The sequence below is a fragment of the Podarcis cretensis genome (genome assembly GCF_951804945.1).
Source record: "Podarcis cretensis genome assembly, chromosome: 5".
Lineage (NCBI taxonomy): Eukaryota > Metazoa > Chordata > Lepidosauria > Squamata > Lacertidae > Podarcis > Podarcis cretensis.
In genome coordinates, this window is record NC_137174.1 from 13,962,473 (window position 1) to 13,986,131 (window position 23,659).

The window sequence follows — 23,659 nt, forward strand, 5'->3', positions numbered from 1 at the left end:
CCACTTCAGCCTTCACTACTTTGCACACTATTAGTAGAGCTGGTAGTAGAAGAAAGTTGTGTATCCTAGTTCCAGTAAATTCATTCTACAGTAGCCTTCTTTTGACATGGTTACCCACGACTTGGAAAACTTGTCACTACTTGACAAATGGACTGCAGTTGTGAGAGGTGAAACTAGGGTGGTGTACAGGTCCCATGATTCACCTTGTATCTGTGCGTTTTTAAACATTCCAATCTGTTCCCAGATCACTTTATGCTCACTTTGCTTTGATCTGCAATTTGGGTTCCAAGCTCTTCTGTGGAAAACAATTCTCTCTGGTCCCCATTTACTATAATAGGGTGATGGGAAGTTTTGCTTCTACACATGACTCTGGCTAAACCATTTTAAGCTGAGACATTCCTTCATTACCCTAGAATGTTCAGTCCACATTGAGTTCATGAGACACATCTTGGTTGACCACATCTACGGATGAATGCTATATATTAATCACTAGTAATAGTTTAAGTCTTGCTATATCAATCACTAGTAATAGTTTAATAAGGAGGTTTTCACGCCTGTCCAATTCTGTGTTCCCTTTCCCAACCTTTAATCTATTGATGATTAATGCCTATATGCAACCTTTGCATTGTTTGCATTGTATTTGTGTTGACCAATCAGCAACAAGCACCTATGTGGCAATGCTGTAATATTCAATAAAAGGGACTCCCCGAGACAAGCTCGGGAGATGCCTCCCATATGACACTTGCCATTCGTCTGTCGTTTATTTCAACCCAACAATAGGGAAGCTAACACTGGCTATAATTTCCCCCATCGTAGCCAAAGTGGATGAAATTTACAGGCATAGGAGCCGCCGTCAGAGTGGATTAAGCCTGCTAAATTGCAGACAAATAGATCCAGCTGCTTTTTGTGGGGGAAAGTAAAGTAAAAGAGATTCGCTTTCCTATGGGGGTGCTGTCTTTTGCCCTTCCCTGTTTTACAATAATGAAGAGATAATTGATTCTTCCCCATATTTATTTTAAAGTTTGCAGCTTTACATTCAGTCTTCCCTCTCAACTACTTCTTTGTGTTCTGTGTTAGACCTTCTGTTTGATTTTGTTGTTATTGTTAGAGCAGAGTAACCTGGAATTTTAAAATAAACTTAAATTAAGCTTCTACTTTTTAAAAAAAAACCAAAACGCTGCTGTGCTTTAATTAAAAAATTTATAATACAGACAATGTCAGTGCTCCACTTATTTCAAAGCTGAATTTTGCAAAGCCCATAGACAAAGAGAAATATAGCAATACAGGAAAATATAGAACTGTTCAACACAGAAAAGTACAGATATAGAGCAACAGATAAAGACTTTGTCCCTGCTTCAACTCATGGAAGGGGTTGTTGACATTGTACTTTGATTTGGCAGGGGGACCCCCCAAATCATCTCAATTTTCCTTATTCAGCCCCCACACAAGGTTAATGTACACCTCTAGCTGAAACTATAATCAATTTTGGGTATAGTTTTATTGGCCAGCCTTGCCATTCTTGGTGGTCACTAGGGTCCTTTTATGTTTTCAAGAGTTGTAGGACACCATGAAGAGACCATGAATAGTATATCTACTACTGCGGGCAAGAATCCCGTAAAAGAAATGGAGTGGCCCTCATAGTCAACAAAAGAGTGGCGAGAGCTGTACTGGGATGCAATCTCAAAAATGATAGAATGATCTCGATACGAATCCAAGGCAGACCTTTTAACATCACAGTAATCCAAGTTTATGCACCAACTACTGGTGCTGAAGAAACTGAAATTGACCAAGTCTATGAAGACTTACAACACCTTATAGAAGTGACACCAAAGAAGGATGTTCTTCTCATTATAGGGGATTGGAATGCTAAAGTAGGGAATCAAGAGATAAAAGGAACAACTGGCAAGTTTGGCCTTGGAGATCAAAACGAAGCAGGACAAAGGTTAATAGAGTTCTGTCAAGAGAACAAGCTGGTCATCACAAACACGCTTTTCCAACAACACAAGAGACGACTCTACACATGGACATCACCAGATGGGCAGCATCGAAAAATGAAGACAGAAGTGCCTGATGTGCTCTGGTCCATGGGGTCACAAAGAGTCAGAACGACTAAACGACTAAACAACAACAACAACAAATGAAGAGAAGAATCTCCTGCAGATGCCAATTTGGTTGGTCCCTGTGAACCCCAGGGATGGGAAAAGACAGGTTCGGGGTCGATTTCCTTCCGGGACATTCAGGAAACCTTCAAATGGTGCTACCCTGTCACCAGCCAAAAAGATAATTCCCTCCTTGCCTCCCACAGGGTTGCAGTGTCACAAAACAGTGCACCTGAAATGAGTAGCTCCAGCTGGCTTCTTTACACTTTGTCCATTATCATCAGCAATGAAGGCTTTACTGCTGGAACTTAACTCATGCATTTGCTAAGAATGTATGAGGCAGAACCAAAATTCAGCTTGCAATTCTGTACCGTAGATCCATTAAAAGTCAATGGGCCAGCCCCTCAGCTTGATGTAGTTATATGTGACAGCAGCTGAGACTCTTTGCTCAGTGCGACTGGCTCTGCGGCCCACTGAGCTAACTTTGCCAACTCGAACCCTGGGCTGTTCTCCTTGCCTGGGAGTGCTTTCCTAAGCAATACTAAGACTCTCTTTTTTGCTCCCAACAAGTTTTCCTGTCTGTGGCTGATGTGGTGTATACTGTAAGCAGCCATCTTTAGTCTGCATGAAATAGAGCTATTTTAGATTATCTGGCGTCTGTTCATTTTCAGGTTCCTGTGAACAAACCTGATCACAAAGATGCCATTAAAAGCTGCAGTTCCCCATATGCCCCCCATATCTCTGCCTCTGTGTCCATATCAAAAAGGTGGTTGCCTTTAAATTAATTTCAGTTTTTAATGCTTGTTACATATGCCTCGTATTCAAAGATCATGCTCACCTTTCAATAAAGTTTGCATGGCATACTGAGAAAAAGAAAGATATGGTGAAAGCCTATTTTCCAGAAGACGGACTCAGGGATGCAATTACAGTGGTACCTCGGGTTACATACGCTTCAGGTTACATATGCTTCAGGTTACAGACTCCGCTAACCCAGAAATATTACCTCGGGTTAAGAACTTTGCTTCAGGATGAGAACAGAAATCATGCTCCGGCGGCGCAGTAGCAGTGGGAGGCCCCATTAGCTAAAGTGGGTGCTTCAGGTTAAGAACAGTTTCAGGTTAAGAACGGACCTCCGGAACAAATTAAGTACTTAACCCGAGGTACCACTGTATTTAAAAAGACAACAAAAGGAACTGGATGCTTTGGCAGGTTTTGAATAAACATTCACAAATTTATTAGTTGAACATATGATAGATAAAGTAAGAGTATGTACAATTTTATAACGTGCAGAAAACAAGATATGTAAAAAAATCAGGGAGGGGAGCTGAGGGAAGTCCTTGGTGGGAGGGAGAGGGAGGGTTGAGGGGGGGAATAAAGGGGGGGGAAATAATGTAATTGATTAAATAAATGAATGAATTAAATACTTAACCCGAGGTACCACTGTATATACTTTTTCCTAGTCGTGAGCCTCATTCTGCAGTTATGGAAAACACTTGTAGCTCTTTAATGTATCGATCCTTTTAGATCAGGGTTTCCCAAACTTGGGTCTCTAGTTGTTGTTAGACTACAACTCCCATCATTCCTAGCTAGCAGAACCAGTGATCGGGAATGATGGGAACTGTAGTCCAAAAACAGCTGGAGACCCTGTTTTAGATGCTCGCACCTCCTTAAATGTTGCAGATTCACGCAAATGGCATTTTATGCAAATAAACCAATGGTGATTAGATAGGGGATGAGATGGGGAGAGCACAGAAGTAGTTAACCTTTTCTGGCACTGAGGGTTCCCTCTAAGGGCTGCATGACACATCGCTTGCACTCACACTCCTCACAAACGTTTTGTCAATCGGCAGAAGGGTGGAGGGGGTTTCTTCCTCATTGCAGTGCTGTGTTGGGGTGCTAAGGAGGAAGAGGGTATTAACGGAGGAATCTGAGGACTTCCTTGGACAAAAACAAAGACACCAACCAGGATAACTTGGAGCAAAACAGCAGCCTGTAGGCTTGGCCTTTATTGAATACTGTTGCAACAGGACTCCCACCCGCAACAAGATGAAGCAAAATGGAAGTCCAGAACAACAAAAGACCCCAACTTTTATTAGTTACTAATCCCCCAAACTACACCCCTAAGACTACATCACAACTACATCACAAAAAAGGAGGGGTTGAGGGAGGAGTTGTGGAAGTAACCTGAGTATCTTGTCACCTGGCTGGTTCCTCCTCTCCCCCTCCCCATGAGTCATTTCCAGAGGACAAAAGGGAGTTGGCAGTTTCCTGCCCCCAGAGGGAAGATCAGATCATTGTCCTTTGTTCCGGTCCATGTTGAATCCACTCCCATATGCAAGTCCTTTGTGACCTGAATGGTCTTCTTTCTGGGACCATCAAGGTTGTCATGCCAACTGGGTAGGGTTCCTGTGTATGTGCTGGTATGGTTAAGGGATTATGGCCGTCCTGTATCAAACCATCCCCCTTTCATAGTCCTTCCTTCATGGAGTAAAATACAAGTGGACCGGTGTAAATCCGATGTATGGTTGATTTACTATGAATTTACAACAGAAACGTCGCATATGTTGTGTGTGTCTGTGTGTGTGTGTGTCGTGTTTGTACAAACTGAATGAAGGGGGGGGGTCCTGCAACAAGGGAAAGCTCTCTTCTTAGGAAACTGGAAGAAGCCATCCAATCCCCGCCCCAGCTGGGCTTTCCAAGAGTTCAACCAAGGACTCTCACATCCTACAGGGAGGCTGTAGCCCTCCAGATACTGCTGAATATCAACTCTCACACATGCTGGATGGAGCTGATGGGAGTTGCAGCCCAACAGCAGCTTCTCCCCTCCTGCCCTAAAGCAAGACTCTCACCCCTAACCCCAAAAGCAGGGAAGGCACCCCCAGTACACTACAACTCCCATCATCCCTAGGTAACAGGACCAATGGTCAATGGCACAACTTCAGGCAATACCAATGAGATGGAAGGTGCCTAAAGAAGCCAGGGTGGCTATCTAAAGAACTTTTAACTGAGTTAAGATTAAAAAAGGATGTGTACAAAAAATGGAAAATGGGGGAAACCACCAAAGAGGAATTCAAACAAATAGCCAGCACGTGTAGACACAAAGTCAGAAAAGCTAAAGCACAGAATGAACTCAGGCTTGCTAGAGAGGTTAAAAGCAACAAAAAAGGCTTTTATGGGTATGTTCGTAGCAAAAGGAAGAACAAAGAAACAGTGGGGTCACTCAGAGGAGAAGATGGTGAAATGCAAACAGGGGACACAGAAAGGGCTGAACTCCTCAATGCCTTCTTTGCCTCAGTCTTCTCCGATAAAGAAAACAATACCCAACCTGAAGAATTTGGAGCAAATGATTCAGCAGAGGAAACACAGCCCAGAATAACTAAGGAGATAGTACAAGAATACTTGGCTAGTCTAGATGTATTCAAGTCTCCAGGGCCAGATGAACTGCATCCAAGAGTATTAAAAGAACTGGCAGATGTGATCTTAGAACCACTGGCAGTCATCTTTGAGAATTCCTGGAGAACAGGCGAAGTCCCGGCAGACTGGAGGAGGGCAAATGTTGTCCCTATTTTCAAAAAGGGGAAAAGAGAGGACCCAAATAATTACCGCCCAGTCAGTCTGACATCAATACCAGGGAAGATTCTGGAGCAGATCATTAAGCAAACAGTCTGTGAGCACCTAGAAAGGAATACTGTGATCACCAATAGTCAGCATGGATTTCTGAAAAATAAGTCATGTCAGATGAACCTGATCTCGTTTTTTGACAGAATTACAAGCCTGGTAGATGAAGGGAACTCAGTGGATGTAGCCTACCTTGATTTCAGCAAGGCATTTGACAAGGTGCCCCATGATATTCTTGTAAAGAAGCTGGTAAAATGCGGACTTGACTATGCTACCACTCAGTGGATTTGTAACTGGCTGACTGACCGAACCCAAAGGGTGCTCATCAGTGGTTCCTCTTCATCCTGGAGAAGAGTGACTAGTGGGGTGCCACAGGGTTCTGTCTTGGGCCCGGTCTTATTCAACATCTTTATCAACGACTTGGATGATGGACTCAAGGGCATCCTGATCAAATTTGCAGATGACACCAAACTGGGAGGGGTGGCTAACACCCCAGAGGACAGGATCACACTTCAAAACGACCTTGACAGATTAGAGAACTGGGCCAAAACAAACAAGATGAACTTTAACAGGGAGAAATGTAAAGTATTGCACTTGGGCAAAAAAAAATGAGAGGCACAAATACAAGATGGGTGACACCTGGCTTGAGAGCAGTACATGTGAAAAGGATCTAGGAGTCTTGGTTGACCACAAACTTGACATGAGCCAACAGTGTGACGCGGCAGCTAAAAAAGCCAATGCAATTCTGGGCTGCATCAATAGGAGTATAGCATCTAGATCAAGGGAAGTAATAGTGCCACTGTATTCTGCTCTGGTCAGACCTCACCTGGAGTACTGTGTCCAGTTCTGGGCACCACAGTTCAAGAAGGACACTGACAAACTGGAACGTGTCCAGAGGAGGGCAACCAAAATGGTCAAAGGCCTGGAAACGATGCCTTATGAGGAACGGCTAAGGGAGCTGAGCATGTTTAGCCTGGAGAAGAGGAGGTTAAGGGGTGATATGATAGCCATGTTCAAATATATAAAAGGATGTCACATAGAGGAGGGAGAAATGTTGTTTTCTGCTGCTCCAGAGAAGCGGACACGGAGCAATGGTTCCAAGCTACAAGAAAGAAGATTCCACCTAAACATTAGGAAGAACTTCCTGACAGTAAGAGCTGTTCGACAGTGGAATTTGCTGCCAAGGAGTGTGGTGGAGTCTCCTTCTTTGGAGGTCTTTAAGCAGAGGCTTGACAACCATATGTCAGGAGTGCTCTGATGGTGTTTCCTGCTTGGCAGGGGGTTGGACTCGATGGCCCTTGTGGTCTCTTCCAACTCTATGATTCTATGATTCTATGAATGATGGGAACTGTAGTCCCAAAACATCTTGAGGGCCAAGTTTGGGAGTGCCTGGTATCAATGATAGGAAGAGGGGCTCTCCACCCTGCATTAATTTGTTTTTACTTCTCTCTCATTTCTCCCCAGAGCGGATTCCTTGCCTGTCTCTTCTTTAAGACAGACACCTGCACAGATATTAGCAACAGCACTTAAAGTTGATGCTTCTTTTTTTCCCCAAAGGGTGAAACTCTACAGAGATTGCGACAGCGCATGTTCCCCTCCCAGCGCACCGCTACCCTCTGAGGTCTTTTTTTCCCTGTGACTGAGAGGAAAACTCCCTGCAGTACCGTTATGTGCTGAAATGTTTTTTAATTATCTCTGGAAAGTATGGACTGTGTATCATCATTAACTGGACTAAACAGTGACGGTCAGTGAGGCAGGTACCAGTAAACGGAGCAATTAACAGCCAGGGGAGAGAAGTATATTCAATCTGAAAGCTTTCTTTCTCAATCCATCTCCACTCATCACCCAAAGTGCTGAGCAGCGGACTTTTACTTTCAATTACATTAATCAGGTTAATTCCAAGTTAAAGTCAACATTTTAATCAAGAAGCAGCAAACTCAAGACAGAAGAGTAGAAGGCAGAGGAGAAGAGAGGAGGCGAGGAAAGGAGGAAAGTTCCATTGAAGTAGCACAATATTGGAAGTCCTGAGAATAACAAAAGTAAATAAAAAATGTCAGCCTGCCGCCCCCCCCCCAGCTGCAATTAAACTACTGCCACCAATTCAAGCTCCATCTTGAATGTGGTATTTCAAAATACCCATGATGCAGTGTCATTCCTGTTCCACGAGTTCATTCCTTGCATCTTCACTATCACGATGCATCACCATATAACACCTGTTAAGTTAGGCAAACTAAGGCCCAGGGGCCAGATCGGGCTCAATTGTCTTCTAAATCCGGCCCGCGAATGGTCCAGGAATCAGCGTGTTTTTACATGAGTAGAATGTGTGCTTTTATTTAAAATGCATCTCTGGGTTATTTGTGGGGCCTGCCTGGTGTTTTTACATGAGTAGAATGTGTCCTTTGATTTAAAATGCATCTCTGGGTTATTTGTGGGGCCTGCCTGGTGTTTTTACATGAGTAGAATGTGTCCTTTTATTTAAAACGCATCTCTGGGATATTTGTGGAGCATAGGAATTGGTTCTTTAAAAAAAAAAAGTAGTCCGGCCGCCCCACAAGGTCTGAGGGACAGTGGACCGGCCCCCTGCTGAAAAAGTTTGCTGACCCCTGGCTTAAGACATGCACCATTCACCAAGCATGGCAGAAAATACATACAAAGGAAGCTGTCTCGTACTGAGTCAGACCATTGGGCCACAAGCTCAGAACTGCCTTCACTGAAGGCTCACGCAAACTCGTTTGTCCCGTGAGTTTGAATCCCAGGTCAACCAACTCAGGAAAACCCGCAGTTTGCTGCTGAATCAGAATGCATATACCGAAAGACCAGGGCAAAATTGTTTATGTAAGTAACCACACCCTCCAGAATGCTATTTGCCCAGAGGTGGAAGGAGGGTACTGCCCCAACAAAGGAAGAATGGCAAGTAAAGTTAATGGACTATGCAGAAATGGCAAAACTCACGGGAAGATTAAGAAATCATTAAAAAATAACTTTCAGCAAAGAATGGGGGAGATATGTGGATTATTATTGAAAACTATTAAATACATCAGCAGGGCTAATTTAAAAGCAAGTACAGTGATACCTCGGGTTACATACACTTCAGGTTACATACGCTTCAGGTTACAGACTCTGCTAACCCAGAAATAGTACCTTGGGTTAAGAACTTTGCTTCAGGATGAGAACAAAGATCATGTTCCGGCGGCACGGCGGCAGCAGGAGGCCCCATTAGCTAAAGTGGGTGCTTCAGGTTAAGAACAGTTTCAGGTTAAGAACGGACCTCCGGAACGAATTAAGTCCTTAACCCAAGGTACCACTGTAGAAATGGAGGCAGTGAGAGATTTTACTTTCTTGGGCTCCATGATCACTGCAGATGGTGACAGCAGTCACGAAATTAAAAGATGCCTGCTCCTTGGGAGAAAACCTAGACAGCATCTTAAAAAGGAGAGACATCACCTTGCCAACAAAGGTCCGTATAGTAAAAGCTATGGTTTTCCCAGTAGTGATGTATGGAAGTGAGAGCCTGACCATAAAGAAGGCTGATCGCCGAAGAATGGATGCTTTTGAATTCTGGTGCTGGAGGAGACTCTTGAGAGTCCCATGGACTGCAAGAAGATCAAACCTATCCATTCTGAAGGAAATCAGCCCTGAGTGCTCACTGGAAGGACAGATCCTGAAGCTGAGACTCCCATACTTTGGCCACCTCATGAGAAGAGAAGACTCCCTGGAAAAGACCCTGATGTTGGGAAAGATGGAGGGCACAAGGAGAAGGGGGCGACAAGGACGAGATGGTTGGACAGTGTTTTCGAAGCTACGAACATGAGTTTGACCAAGCTGCGGGAGGCAGTGGAAGACAGGAGTGCCTGGCGTGCTCTGGTCCAGGGGGTCACGAAGAGTCGAACACGACTAAACGACTAAACAACAAAAGTTAAAAGGTGACTTTGGAAGAAGTATAAAGTGTAATAAAGGAGTTAAGGAAGAGATGCACTTTTGCAAATGCTTGTATAGGGAACCAAGGAAGGAGAGGTGGGGAGTCCAAACAACTATATGTATTTGTATTTGATTGTTATTGTTGTTAATTTGAAAAAATAAAAATAAAATTATATATTTTTTAAAAAATGAATCAGAACATCAATCAGGTTTTCTGCAGTGGGGCAAACAGAAAGGACTTGTGCCTAGAAATTGTAGAATTGGAAGGGACCCTGAGGAGCACCTATCCAGGCATCCCCAAACTTGGCCCTCCAGATGTTTTGGGACTACAACTCCCATGACCCCAACCTAGTAAGATATGTGGGGTATAAATAGTAAAATTATCATTATGGAATGGGACGTCCCTATTTTCATCTGAGAAATGTTGGAGGGTATGTAGAACATTTGCCTTGTATGCAGACGGTCCCAGGTAGGGATGGAAGAGACTTCCTACCTGAAAACAGAAAATTAACCTAAGGCACTAATAATTTGAGGTGGGGCGATCTTGCTAGGCCAAGATAACCTCTCTCGCATCCTTTACCATAGTGAAATGTTCACTCTGGTTGAAACATGCTGGTTTGGTAGCCATTTCAAGTTCCCTTTATTTGCAGCTCCTGAAAGTGTTGAACCCACTGCCCATCGTTCAAAGAACATTCAAAGGGCTCCCCCACATTTCTGTTTAGCCCATGAGCCTGGATAACTCAGTTGATTAGAGCATGGTGCCAAAGCTGCAGTTTTCATCCCTGTTTGGGACAGCTGTGTATTTCTGCATTGTAGGTTAGATTAGATCCAGACTTGGTCCTCTAGATGTTTTGGGACTACAACTCCCATCATCCCTGACCACTGGTCCTGCTAGCTAGGGATCATGGGAGTTGTAGGCCAAAAACACCTGGAGGGGCGAGTTTGAGGAAGCCTGAGCTACATGAAAACACACAACTTCCCCCAAAGAACCCTGGAAACTGTAGTGTGTCCCTTGCAGAGCTTTGATTCCCAGCACTTTTAACAAACTACAGCTCCCAGTATTCTTTGAATCATAGAGTTGGAAGGGACCCTGTGGATCATATGCAGCTGTCCCATACAGAGATTGAACCTGCAACCTTGGCATTACCAGCACCATGCTCTAACCAGCTGAGCTATCTAGCTGGAGAACAATGGGCTTTCAATCTCTGGTGTAGATGAGAGCATAGGCAGAAATCCAAGAGATTTTGTTTTCCTACGATTTCAGCTTCCCCTCAGAAAAAGCTGGATTTCTGCCCTCGATACAAGGCCTTGGTAGCGAAGAAAAATGGCGACCACCATCGCAGCAACACAGCTATGGAAAGGCAACATCATTCAAAGTCTGACAGGGCCAGGGGTGAGGGCAAATAACGTCATGGTTGTGAGCGGCACAAATGCCCTTTCGGGTCCCTTGCAGATATCCTAGTTCTTCCATTTCCCCCAAACCTGTTGAGTTTCGATAACCCCAGGAACGCCGGCTCTCTCAATGCCATCAAGAACAAAGCCCCCAGGACATCCCGCCCAACAGGACTCAACTGCAGCACTTCAGAATTAAAATTTTGAGAAGTATCTTGCTGTTTCACTTAAACAAGGGAACAAATGATGCAGGAGTGGAAAGATTGAAGGAAATAAAATGAGAGCAAGCAGTTAATTAGATGGTCTGTTCTGGAGGGCCCCGCTGTGCTTATTCTCTCCTCAACATCTCACCACTATACCACCTGGCAGAACCCCATTCAACTTCTCGTTTCACTTTTAGACTCTTTGCGAAGCCTTCTACCTTACTTTTCCTACTAAATCTTAGGAGCAACAGTGATTGCGCCTTTCACGAGACCATTGTGAGGGACAGACTCAATAATACTACTAATAATTTATTATTTATACCCCACCCATCTGGCTGGGTTTCCCCAGCCACTCTGGGCAGCTCCCAACAACATATTAAAAACATGAGAAAACATCAAACATTAAAAACTTCCCTAAACAGGGTTGCCTTCAGATATCTTATAAAAGTCAGGTAGTTGTTTATTTTCTTGGCATCTGGTGGGAGGGCGTTCCACAGGGTGGGTGCCACTACCGAGAAGGCCCTCTGCCTGGTTCCCTGTAACTTGGCTTCTCGCAGTGAAGGAACCGCCAGAAGGCCCCCGGAGCTCGACCTCAATGTCTGGGCAGAACGATGGGGGTGGAGACGCTCTTTCAGGTATACTGAGCCGAGACTGTTTAGGGCTTTAAAGGTCATCACCAACACTTTGAATTGTGCTCGAAACATACTGGGAGCCACTGCAGGTCTTTTAGGACCAATGTTATATGGTCTCAGCAGCCACTCCCAGTCATCAGTCTAGCTACCGCATTCTGGATTAATTGCAGTTTCCGGGTCACCTTCAGAGGTAGCCCCACGTAGAACGCATTGCAGTAGTCCAAGCGGGAGATAACTAGAGCATGCACCACTCTGGCGAGACAGCCTGCGGGCAATTAGGGTGTCAGCCTGCGTACCAGATGGAGCCATTCAACCCATGAACAAATTTGCCACACCCTTCCTCATTGTAAATGAATCCAAGCAATCATTTTGTGCTCCGTGCTACTGTAATAACTTGCTGATTTAGTAAGATGCTTTATTACATTGCTCCGGAATGGAAATGCAGAACCAGAAATGCTTGAAGATATTTGTTCTGGTGGGTTTTCCTAGCTGGATGAATGGGTATCTAGTGTTAACTTCCTTCCTAAAGTGGAGTTGGCAGAGCCCTGGACCATTGCTCGCACAGCTTGCACAAAAATGTGTTACACATAAGAGCATGCATTAACCACCAAAAATGAACTTGCAAGACCACACTTCTAACCAGAAGTTCTGCCAGTGGCTTCCTAATGCGGAAGAGTGATCTCTATACCGACAGAGAATCATGTTTTAACGCAAACAAAAAGCACAGGCTCTCTTCCCCGGCCTGTTTTCATTTTGTATTTTTATGCTGTGAACCACTCTGTGATCTTTGGGAGAAGGGTAGTATACAAATTTAATCAACAATAGAATAATATTTCCCTCCCTCTTCTTTATTCAGCTTTTGCAGTGTGGGCCTACAGGCTAGTTGTTTGTTTGTTTTCCAGGGTCTGAGTAGGATTTTGTTTGGGGGGGAGAGACCTTAATTGGCTCCAGGCCTTCTCTTTTTTTGCCTGCTCCACGCTGTTGAGTGGTGTTCTTTAAGTTTGGTTAGTTGGCATGCAGTATGGGCATTTGAAAAGATTTCGGAAAGAATGGAAACACTTACCTGAGGCAGCGTTGGGTGGTGGGCATCCCTGTTGTCGGGCATGGCCTACGGGTCCTGGGGGGTTGCCTTTTGCCTCTTACACCCAAGGCCCAAACAGTGGTGAGGGAGGAATCACAATAAACTTTGCTGCATGACCACAGCTGATAACTTGCCCAGGTGATGGAGATAGAAATTACCCCCATCTCTTAATGAACACCTGCCCAGACTTAATTTGATTAGGTTCCATTGGTTGAAGCTGACTAGTTACTTTGTTTTGCAGATCCTCAAGTTGTTCTGTGTAATATATATAACCTATTTATCCACGTTTGGTTGTCTTGACTCTTTTTCATGGTGTGCTGGCAAAGCACTAAAAAGTCAGAAGTGCTATTTTTGTTGTTTAGTCGTTTAGTCGTGTCCGACTCTTCATGACCCCCTGGACCAGAACACGCCAGGCACGCCTGTCTTCCACTGACCCCCGCAGTTTGGTCAAACTCATGCTGGTAGCTTCGAAAACACTATCCAACCATCTTGTCCTCTGTCATCCCCTTCTCCTTGTGCCCTCCATCTTTCCCAACATCAGGGTCTTTTCCAGAGAGTCTTCTCTTCTCATGAGGTGGCCAAAGTATTGGAGCCTCAGCTTCAGGATCTGTCCTTCCAGTGAGCACTCAGGGCTGATTTCTTTCAGAATGGAGAGGTTTGATCTTCTTGCAGTCCATGGGACTCTCAAGAGTCTCCTCCAGCACCAGAATTCAAAAGCATCAATTCTTCGGCGATCAGCCTTCTTTATGGTCCAGCTCTCACTTCCATACATCACTACTGGGAAAACCATAGCTTTAACTATATGGACCTTTGTTGGCAAGGTGATGTCTCTGCTTTTTAAGATGCTGTCTAGGTTTGTCATTGCTTTTCACCCAAGAAGCAGGTGTTTTTTAATTTCGTGGCTGCTGTCACCATCTGTAGTGATCATGGAGCCCAAGAAAGTAAATTCTCTCACCACCTCCATTTCTATTTGCCAGGATGTGGTGACAGCAGCCATGAAAGTAAAATCTCTCACTGCCTCCATTTCTTCCCCTTCTATTTGCCAGGAGGTGATGGGACCAGTGGCCATGATCTTCGTTTTTTTGATGTTGAGCTTCATAATTGTGAAATAGCCCCGATATCTCTTATCAGTCACCAAAGGTAAACAGGGCTGGTGCAGAGCTGGAGAAACTCTGTCAGCCCGAGGGCCACATTTCCTCATGGGGAGTCTTCCGAGGGCCACAGAGAAGTGGTGGGCGGGCCCAGAGGCAAAAGGGTGTGAGACAACGGAGACAACTCTCACCTTTGGACAGCATGCTTTTTCCAGCCACACAAAATCTTTCCACATGTACCTCTCTACGTCCAAGGAAACAAAAGGTATTATCACCAATTCCAGCCAGGCAAAAGCACTAAGGAGGGCACAGAGCCAGTGAGAAGTGTAACCCAAGAAGGGGGAACATGAGCCAGTGGTGGCAATGCAATACTTTCCACTCCCAATACCACATGTAAGTATCTAGTTTTGAAAGATGGGGACACCAGGGGGAGAGGGAATTGGGGTAAGGAAGTTATGGCTTTGCCAAACCCTCCAAGGCAGGTTTCCTCAACCTCGGCCCTCCAGATGTTTTTGGCCTACAACTCCCATGATCCCTAGCTAGCAGGACCAGCGGTCAGGGATGAGGGGAATTGTAGTCTCAAAACATCTGGAGGGCTGAGGTGGAGGAGCCTGCTCCAAGGGTTCCTATTTTCCAGGGAAAGTCCCAGATTTACAGAATCCAGGGCTCCCACTGCCTCCATAATCCCTTAAGCATGAAATCATGTACTCCTTGTTCTTCCATAAGATGTGAACTTAGCCTCACAGTTGGAGGCAGGAAGCAATCAAGGGCAGCACGTACCCCAGACAGAAATCCACCGGGATGGTGGATTGAATCCTGATATTTTCAAAGGAGAAACACAGGAAAGCCTCCTAGCTAGGGGGATGTGTAAGTACTTTTATTGTTCTTTGGGGAAGAGGGTAGTTAAAAGGTGTTGGGAACTGGGGTTATTGACAGGGGTGGGTGATGGGCACGTTTCTACATGCCAAGCACTCCTACTTTGTGACATATTTTGTTGTTATGTACTGAGTTGAATAGGATCCAAAATGCAGCAGTCTGATTGGCCCTAGAACAATAGGATTCAGAATGCAGCAGTCTGATTGGCCCTAGAACAATAGGATCCAGAATGCAGCAGTCTGATTGGTCCACAGGAGCCACCCAATCCAGCTCCAGGTGGAAGCGAATCCACAACCTAATTGGCCTACAGGAGAATCCTGGAATTAGCCAATCACATGGGGCCCATTGTGTAAATGATGTATATAAAGCAGACATTCTGGGGGAAGTTCCATTCCTCCTCACCACTATGAGCTGAATAAAGAGCATGAAATCCACTCTTGACTCCGAGTATATTTCATTTGTGATGCATTGATGATGCTGTTGGAGAATGTATTATGGGAAATGGGGAAGTCTTAAAAGTTCACACAAGCCCATGCTCAGGGTTCCTACTCTTTGTGTGTTTGAAGCTTGTTGCAACAAATAAAGATCAGGTCTACTGACCGCTGCTTGCTTCTTTAACTTGGCTGGAGACTCCTTCTTTTGTTGACCCAAGAGACCAGTGGGGAGGGGCACCTCAATGAGCTGGGTAGCGGAGTAAATCCATACCCCAGGTTTTTTTCTTTATCACTATAGATAGAAGACATCTGAAGGCAGCCCTTTATAGAAAGGGTTTTTTAATGTTTAATGCAGATGGGAGGGGTGTTGTTGTTGTTGTTGAATAGGACGTCCCTATTTTCATCAGAAAAATGAAGGAGGGTATGCATCACAAGCAAAAAATTCCTCTTCTTCCAGGCCTTTGGATAATTAAACAATATATTGCCTTTTAAACTAGGGGGGCGGGTATTGTCTTCGTTTGTTTATAATATGCATTTTAGTGTTTTTATATTGACTACCACCTGTGATCTTCAAATCAAGGGCGGTAAAAATATTCAATAAAAATAATTATTATGAAGATGCTAAGAAGACTGTGCAAGATGGATGTCAGGAGCTTCAGGGAATAGAAGAAGATGTCATTTAATATTTCTCCTTTGGGTTATGGAAGTGTGAGCAAGCAGGAAAATATTTGGACTTCCAAAGAAGTCTATGGCCAAAACTCATGGTGAGTCCTCTTTTGGATTTAAGTTGGGTTGGTTGTAAGTCTCTTTGGGTTGCCTTTGGCAGATAAAAGCAACTAACAGCTTAAATAAATGAAAACCTTAAAGAACAAGAAGCAGAGAACATTTAAAAAAGAGGAATTTCTCACAAGGAAGGGAAGTCAAAAGTGGCGTGGTCCCCAGAGCATCTTTTGGGACCAATGCTTTCAACTTAATTATTAACGATCTGGAGATGTTTGGTGCACAGTGAAATGGCCAAATATGCAAATGGCGCCCAGTAATTCAGGATGGTGGGAGCCCAAGCAGACACTGAAGAACTTCAAAGGGAATCTCTCCAAACTGGGTGAATGGACAACAAAATGAGATTCAATACAAGTATTCCATTCCTGTTGAAAAGACCACCATCTTATCTTTATGCATGATGTTGCTACACTTGGAATATTGTACAAAGTTCTGGCCATCCAATCTGGGGGGGAAAGCATGTCAGAAAGACAGAAACGATGCAGGTCAAGTGATTAGGGGGCTATAGCAGTTGAAAGGCTACAACAGCTGAAGTTAGTTTAGGGGGGAAAGGCTTCTGGGGGGGAGGCATGACAGAAATGCATTCATTATGGCAATTTATTTTATTTGTCACAAAACCCCACGTCTCGGACTTCACTCTTCGCACACATCGCTCTTCGTGTACATGACGTTGAGCTGGCTTTTTGAAAAAGCTGGCCAGCTTGCTGTCCCATAACTATGAAGGGGTAGGGAGGCAAAAGGCTGAAAACTGGAACCTCGACACACACAAACACACCCCACAATTCCAGTAGGTATGTGTTACGGGATACTGTATTCAAGCTGATGAAGACATAGCCTTCAAGTCCCTCTGTGCAAAGTGTAAGCAGCTGAAAATAACAACAACAACAACAACAACAACAAAAATAATAATAATATTTACACCCCGCCCATCTGGCTGGGTTTCCCCAGCCACTTTGGGCGGCTTCCAACAGAATATTAAAATACAACAATCTATTAAACATTAAAAGCTTCCCTAAACAGCACAGGAATTTTATCCTGCACCCTCCAGCAAGCTGATCAGCCCACAAAGCTCTCTGCCTGCCATTCTGTTCTCGCAGATGAGCAGAGCCTGAGCATCAGAAAACGCAAAATGCCACTGGATGTCTTCTCTTGCCTTCCCCTAAGTCCCCAAGGGGACGCAGGTGGCGCTGTGGGTTAAAGCCTCAGCGCCTAGGGCTTGCCGATCGAAAGGTCGGCTGTTCGAATCCCTGCGGCGGAGTGCGCTCCCGCTGCTCGGTCCCAGCGCCTGCCAACCTAGCAGTTCGAAAGCACCTCCGGGTGCAAGTAGATAAATAGGGACCGCTTACTAGCGGGAAGGTAAACGGCGTTTCCGTGTGCGGCTCTGGCTCTGGCTCTGGCCAGAGCAGCGATGTCACGCCGGCCACGTGACCCGGAAGTGTCTCCGGACAGCGCTGGCCCCTGGCCTCTTAAGTGAGATGGGCGCACAACCCCAGAGTCTGTCAAGACTGGCCCATACGGGCAGGGGTACCTTTACCTTTACCTTTAAGTCCCCAAGGCCCTGGTTTCGCCCCTGATCTTGCTCTTCTCAACGGGAAGAAGTTGAGCAAACCTGTGCCAGAGATTCACGCCTCTCCCTCGAAGAGTTATTTGCTTTATCCCCTTCTTCCTGGGTGAACTCCCGTCCGAGTCCATTTGCATAATACCATTTTACCTTCCTCTGCTCTGCTTTAGTTCCCTGACCTCTGCAAGCCAACGTGTGATTAACTGAGAAATTCATGGCAGTGCCACTTTAATAAAAGGGGACAGAGGTTATAGCAGCTCAATATTCACGATAACCAGCCTTTGATTCCCTGAGCTCAGTAGAGGGTGGCAGGCTGGCAAGGAGGAGACTTATAATTGGAAGTCCTGGGGGAAAATAATTCCCAATTAACCCTTTCAATGTGGGGGAACGTGGAGAAGAGCTACCTTCTTGGTTCTCCGTGCCCCTAAATTCTAGTTCCTTTAGCTAAATATTGATCGATCTGGGACACTTTTTCAGTTTTTATTTCAGACATGTATATCAAAAGCGGGCATTAAACAGCCATGAGAACTGAGATAAGTCTCAAGCTTTGGAGTTTAGTGCCACCAATGTAAACCAAGAATCTGGGATTTGCTATTCCATTTTGGAGGCCATGGTTGGTTTGTTGGTTTGTTGGTTTGCCCGTTCATTAGCTTCTTTGCTTGCTTATAGGATTTATATCCTGCCTTTTGACAAGTGCCTGCAAAGTGACTTGCAGAACAACCCCTTATTAAAACATAATAAACAACATATATCATAAAAAAGACTCATAAAAACTACAGAAGATAAAACGGCAAAAGAAGCAGCCTGATAAGGACAGCACCTAAGGCCAATAAAAAGATCCTAAAAACCACTGTGAGAACGAGATGAACTTTGCCTGGCACTGAAAAACAAACCTAAAACATTTCAGGAGACCCTGAAATCCCTGATGCTTTTTACATAGTGAGCCGTGTGTGGTTGTTTTTTTAAGAAACGTTAAAGTAAAGGCATACTACAAGCAACATCCAATATACTGCTACAAAAGGGGTGGAAGGAAAACTAGGATGGATAGAAGGGGAAGAAAAAGTTGGGATATTAAATAAATAAAAGATGAGATATTAATCGAACAAGCAAACAAGGTGGGGAGCTGGATCACATGACCTTCCAGCCCTATGATTCAAAACATAAGCAATTCAATTTATACACTACTACAGGGGCACGGGTGGCGCTGTGGGATAAACCACAGAGCCTAGTACTTGCCGATCAGAAGGTTGGCAGTTTGAATAACTGTGACGGGGTGAGCTCCCGTTGTCCGGTCCCAGCTTCTGCCAACCTAGCAGTTTGAAAGCACGTCCAAGTGCAAGTAGATAAATAGGTACCGCTCCGGCGGGAAGGTAAACAGCGTTTCCGTGCGCTGCTCTGGTTTCACCACAAGCGGCTTAGTCATGCTGGCCATGTGACCCAGAAGCTGTCTGCAGACAAACGGCAGCTCCCTCGGCCAATAAAGCGAGATGAGTGCCGCAACCCCAGTCGGTCACGACTTGACCTAATGGTCAGGGGTCCCTTTACCTTTAACAACAAATCCAGTCAAAGGTACCATGGACAGAATTGTATCTAACCCACAACACACTCGGTTCCTGTGTTGTTCATTTATATTTAACACTTGGGGCACTTTGCAAAATCTGGAAAATTAATCATGATTTGAAGTGAAGGGAAAGTATGTTTGAACGCGAGAAACAATCAACACAATCTTCTTCTAATAGGGTTTTCATATGAGTGCTGTTGGTCATTCCTCAAGTTGGTGAGACTCGTTTGAAAACCAGAAATAGAGCTTTTAGTGTCATTGGTCCAGTATTATAAAGGTAAAGGTACCCCTGCCCGTACAGGCCAGTCATGTCCAACTCTAGGGTTGTGCGCTCATCTCACTTAAGAGGCCGTGGGCCAGCGCTGTCCGGAGACACTTCAGGGTCACATGGCCAGCGTGACAAAGCTGCATCTGGCGAGCCAGCGCAGCACACGGAAACGCCGTTTACCTTCCCACCAGTAAGCGGTCCCTATTTATCTACTTGCACCCGGGGGTGCTTTCGAACTGCTAGGTTGGCAGGCGCTGGGACCGAACGACGGGAGCGCACCCCACCGCGGGGATTCGAACCGCCGACCATACAATCGGCAAGTCCTAGGAACTGAGGTTTTACCCACAGCGCCACCCGTATCCCCTGGTCCAGTATTATGGGTGACTGTAAATACCTGTAGAGATTCAGCAGGTGTCTTCTGTTTCCACCTTTAAATGCCTGCTGAAAACTTTTCTATTCCACCAGGCCTGGGTGGGAAATTAAAAATGTATCTTTCCACAATAGTTAATTGCTGGCTGGCTTTTAATCTTTTTGACATGGTTTTTTACTGTCTGGCTTTATGTACTTTGGTTTTAAACTGCTTTGATATATTTTATGAAGTAATAGTATATAAATATTTCTATGAATTAATAAAGATGTGATGATAAGAACCCCTATTAATCTCCAACTTATGCCTCTATGAATATTCAAAACAAAGAATGCTGGGAAACAGCACAGAACCAAGTCCCTCAATGATGCTGTGAATGGAAATGTATGAGCGTATGCAGCCAAGTTGTTGTTGTTGTTGTTTAGTCGTTTAGTCGTGTCCGACTCTTCGTGACCCCATGGACCAGCGCACACCAGGCACTCCTGTCTTCCACTGCCTCCACAGTTTGGTCAAACTCATGCTGGTAGCTTCGAGAACACTGTCCAACCATCTCATCCTCTGTCGTCCCCTTCTCCTTGTGCCCTCCATCTTTCCCAACATCAGGGTCTTTTCCAGGGAGTCTTCTCTTCGCATGAGGTGGCCAAAGTATGGGAGTCTCAGCTTCACAATCTGTCCTTCCAGTGAGCACTCGGGGCTGATTTCCTTCAGAATGGATAGGTTTGATCTTCTTGCAGTCCATGGGACTCTCAAGAGTCTCCTCCAGCACCATAATTCAAAAGCATCAATTCTTTGGCAATCAACCTTCTTTATGGTCCAGCTCTCACTTCCATACATCACTACTGGGAAAACCATAGCTTTAACTATACGGACCTTTGTTGGCAAGATGATATCTCTGCTTTTTAAGATGCTGTCTAGGTTTGTCATTGCTTTTCTCCCAAGAAGCAGGCATCTTTTAATTTTGTGACTGCTGTCACCATCTGCAGTGATCATGGAGCCCATGGAGCCTCCATTTCTATTTGCCAGGAGGTGATCATGATCTTCGTTTTTTTGATGTTGAGCTTCAGACCATATTTTCGCTCTCCTCTTTCACCCTCATTAAAAGGTTCTTTAATTCCTCCTCACTTTCTGCCATCAAGGTTGTGTCATCTGCATAATTCCGGCTAGGGATTCATCCAGCCCAGCCTTTCGCACGACGAATTCTGCATATAAGTTAAATAAGCAGGGAGACAATATACAGCCTTGTCGTACTCCTTTCCCAATTTTGAAACAATCAGTTGTTCCATATCCAGTTCTAACTGTAACGTCTTGTCCCACATAGAGATTTCTCAGGAGACAGATGAGGGGATCAGGCACTAAGTAGGTATAAATAAAAGTAGATTATATGGGGAGAGAGCCTGTGATAAATGTTCTTCAGCTAGGCAAGGCCTACAGTTTCCATAGCATGGAACTGGCATCGGTTGGTAGTTGATGATCACCCAATGGAAGGACTTGCCAAGAGTGAGCCAAGACTTTGTAGGCTACCAGCTCCTGAGCCATAATTTGTTCTTCCTCGACATCATCCATGTATATATGCATTAATTGGTCCCCGACCTCCTTGAGAATGCATTCCCTTGCTTCCCGAAGGCAGAGCAGCCCCCTGTTTCTCCCCATTGCTACCATTAAGATGGGTCTCGCATCGCTGTGCACCTCACTGCAGAAGCACACATACACACACGCAAAGATCCCAACACCTCGGGGCAAGGCACATCGTTCCAATTGGGAGCAAATGCTGTTGGTTTTCATTAATCTGCCAATTTCTTGACTTTCCTTTCCTTCCTCCCCCCCCCCTCTCCCCCCATCTCGCTTTCTCTTTTCTGCTCCAAGGCAGGTGAGTGCATCAATTTTCTTCTCATCTGTGGCAGTTAAATTAAATGGAATCGGCCTGATTGCTGAAAATCAAAGAGAAGGCTGATAAAGCAATTAAATCCCTCTAATTCCTCCTCTTGAAAAGGTGCAGCTTGACTCAGAGAAGCTAATTAACTTCATAATGAAAATCCTTCTTCACCCTTTTAGGCTTTCTTTTCTCCTTGTTTTTGGTGGCATCTTTGCACTGCCTGAGGAAGAAGGGGGCTGTTGGGGTGACTCATATAGCGAGAGCCGGAACGCACCAAATTGGATGACTACTTGTGGCATTCTGTATCCCTTGCCATGGTTTGCCAAGGAACACGCAAGGCACAAAGCTAAAAAGTAGCCATCTTGGGCTCGTGGCCTCCGGTCGCTCATCCTGTTCTTCCACTTGCTTGCTCCCTTCACTGCCCACCACAGGTCCATAGCCTTGGTATGCCCAGAAATGGCACAGACCGTACAAGAATGCAGCATCCATAAAGAGCAAGCAAGCCATCCGCTGAAGACAAGTTTTGTAAAGTATTGCATGTCGAGGTCCCCAGGTCCACCCCAATAACTCACACATCACACAGAAATTTTTTGTTTAAGATTTTTGGCATAATTTTGGCCACAACTTTATTAAAATACAAGTTTGTGAGTGGTTGCATAGGCATTGGTTGCGACTATCTGCCCCCACCATGGGGGACAGACTGACATTCCGCACGATGCGAAAGTCAGAATGGGGGAATACACTTGGGGGTTACGCAGAGCAGGGAACCTGCCCTCACCCCAAATGCAACCAGGAGCTCATTGCTTTGGCCCGAGCCCCCTTGACACAGTGGACAAGCAATAGTTAGCTCCCAATTCCTTTAACAGAATCCCTTGCAGCAGCAGCATTAGAGGGGCAGGCACAGCCAATCCATGCCCCTCAACCAACCAAACCATAAACCAATGCCTAACCGCGAACCTTACAAGTTGTGAAGATTTGCTACGCAGTAGGCAAAAACCAAATGGCCCCAGCCAATCAGCCAGATGGACAAAATTCCTACCAGGCCCCCGCTCCAAAGCAGACGACCCCATGACAGGCATAGCAAGGTCAAAGCGAACAACCCTATTCTAGGGAGGGAGGGACGGGCAATCCAATGCACGGGCGAAAAGAGGAAGCCCTAGCCTCGTGCAAGGAGTTTTACTATTTCTGGCTGTCAATCAATAAATGGCAACATTAACTTCTTCCCAACAACAAGGGAAGCCCCAATCGCATCAGTGGCCAACGATCAATTAGCCCGCCCCCCAACTTTGGAGTGTCCTGGCGGCCCCCACCACAACACGTGCTCTCCATGAAGGAGAACACGCTTTGTCAGGTTTCATTGCAGACAACTCCCTAAACGTGGTTCACTGCTGGCCTTGTGAGGAAAAGGATAGGGATGATTTAGGGTCAGGGAGCAGGACTAGATTATCCAGTTTATTTTATTTATTAGATTTATATACCGCAGACCCTCCAAGTGTCCCTATTTTCCAGAGATGTTCCCGGATTTATAGAAGCTGTCCCAGTTTCTGATTTGATCCAGGAATGTCCCCGTTTTCATTAGGATGTCCCTATTTTCACTGGAGAAATGTTGAGAGGGTGTGGAGTTATCTAACCCCCGCGCCGTCTGAAGGCAATCCTGTATAGGGATGGGGTTTTATTTTTAATGTTTAATGTTTTATTATGTTTTTATGTATGTTGGAAGCTGTCCAGAGTGGCTGGGGCAACCCAGTAAGATGTGTGGGGTATAATAATAAAATAATCATTATGGAATGGGACGTCCCTATTTTCATTAGAGAAATGTTGGAGGGTATGTATACCTCACTTCGTCATAAGATCTGAGGGCAGTTCACAGAATAAAGTATGGGGTAAAGGTAAAAGTAAAGGGAC

The 23,659-nt window shown here is 45.1% G+C and overlaps 1 long non-coding RNA gene across 1 annotated transcript in view; it reads right to left on the reverse strand.

The window, feature by feature from the left end:
• Positions 1-3,995, reverse strand: part of LOC307215813 — a 31,055-nt gene extending 27,060 nt beyond the window's left edge. The window contains exon 1 of the long non-coding RNA XR_013838629.1: positions 3,863-3,995. This is a non-coding gene — a long non-coding RNA (uncharacterized lncRNA). The remainder of the gene's footprint in view (positions 1-3,862) is intronic.
• Positions 3,996-23,659: the final 19,664 nt, after the last annotated feature.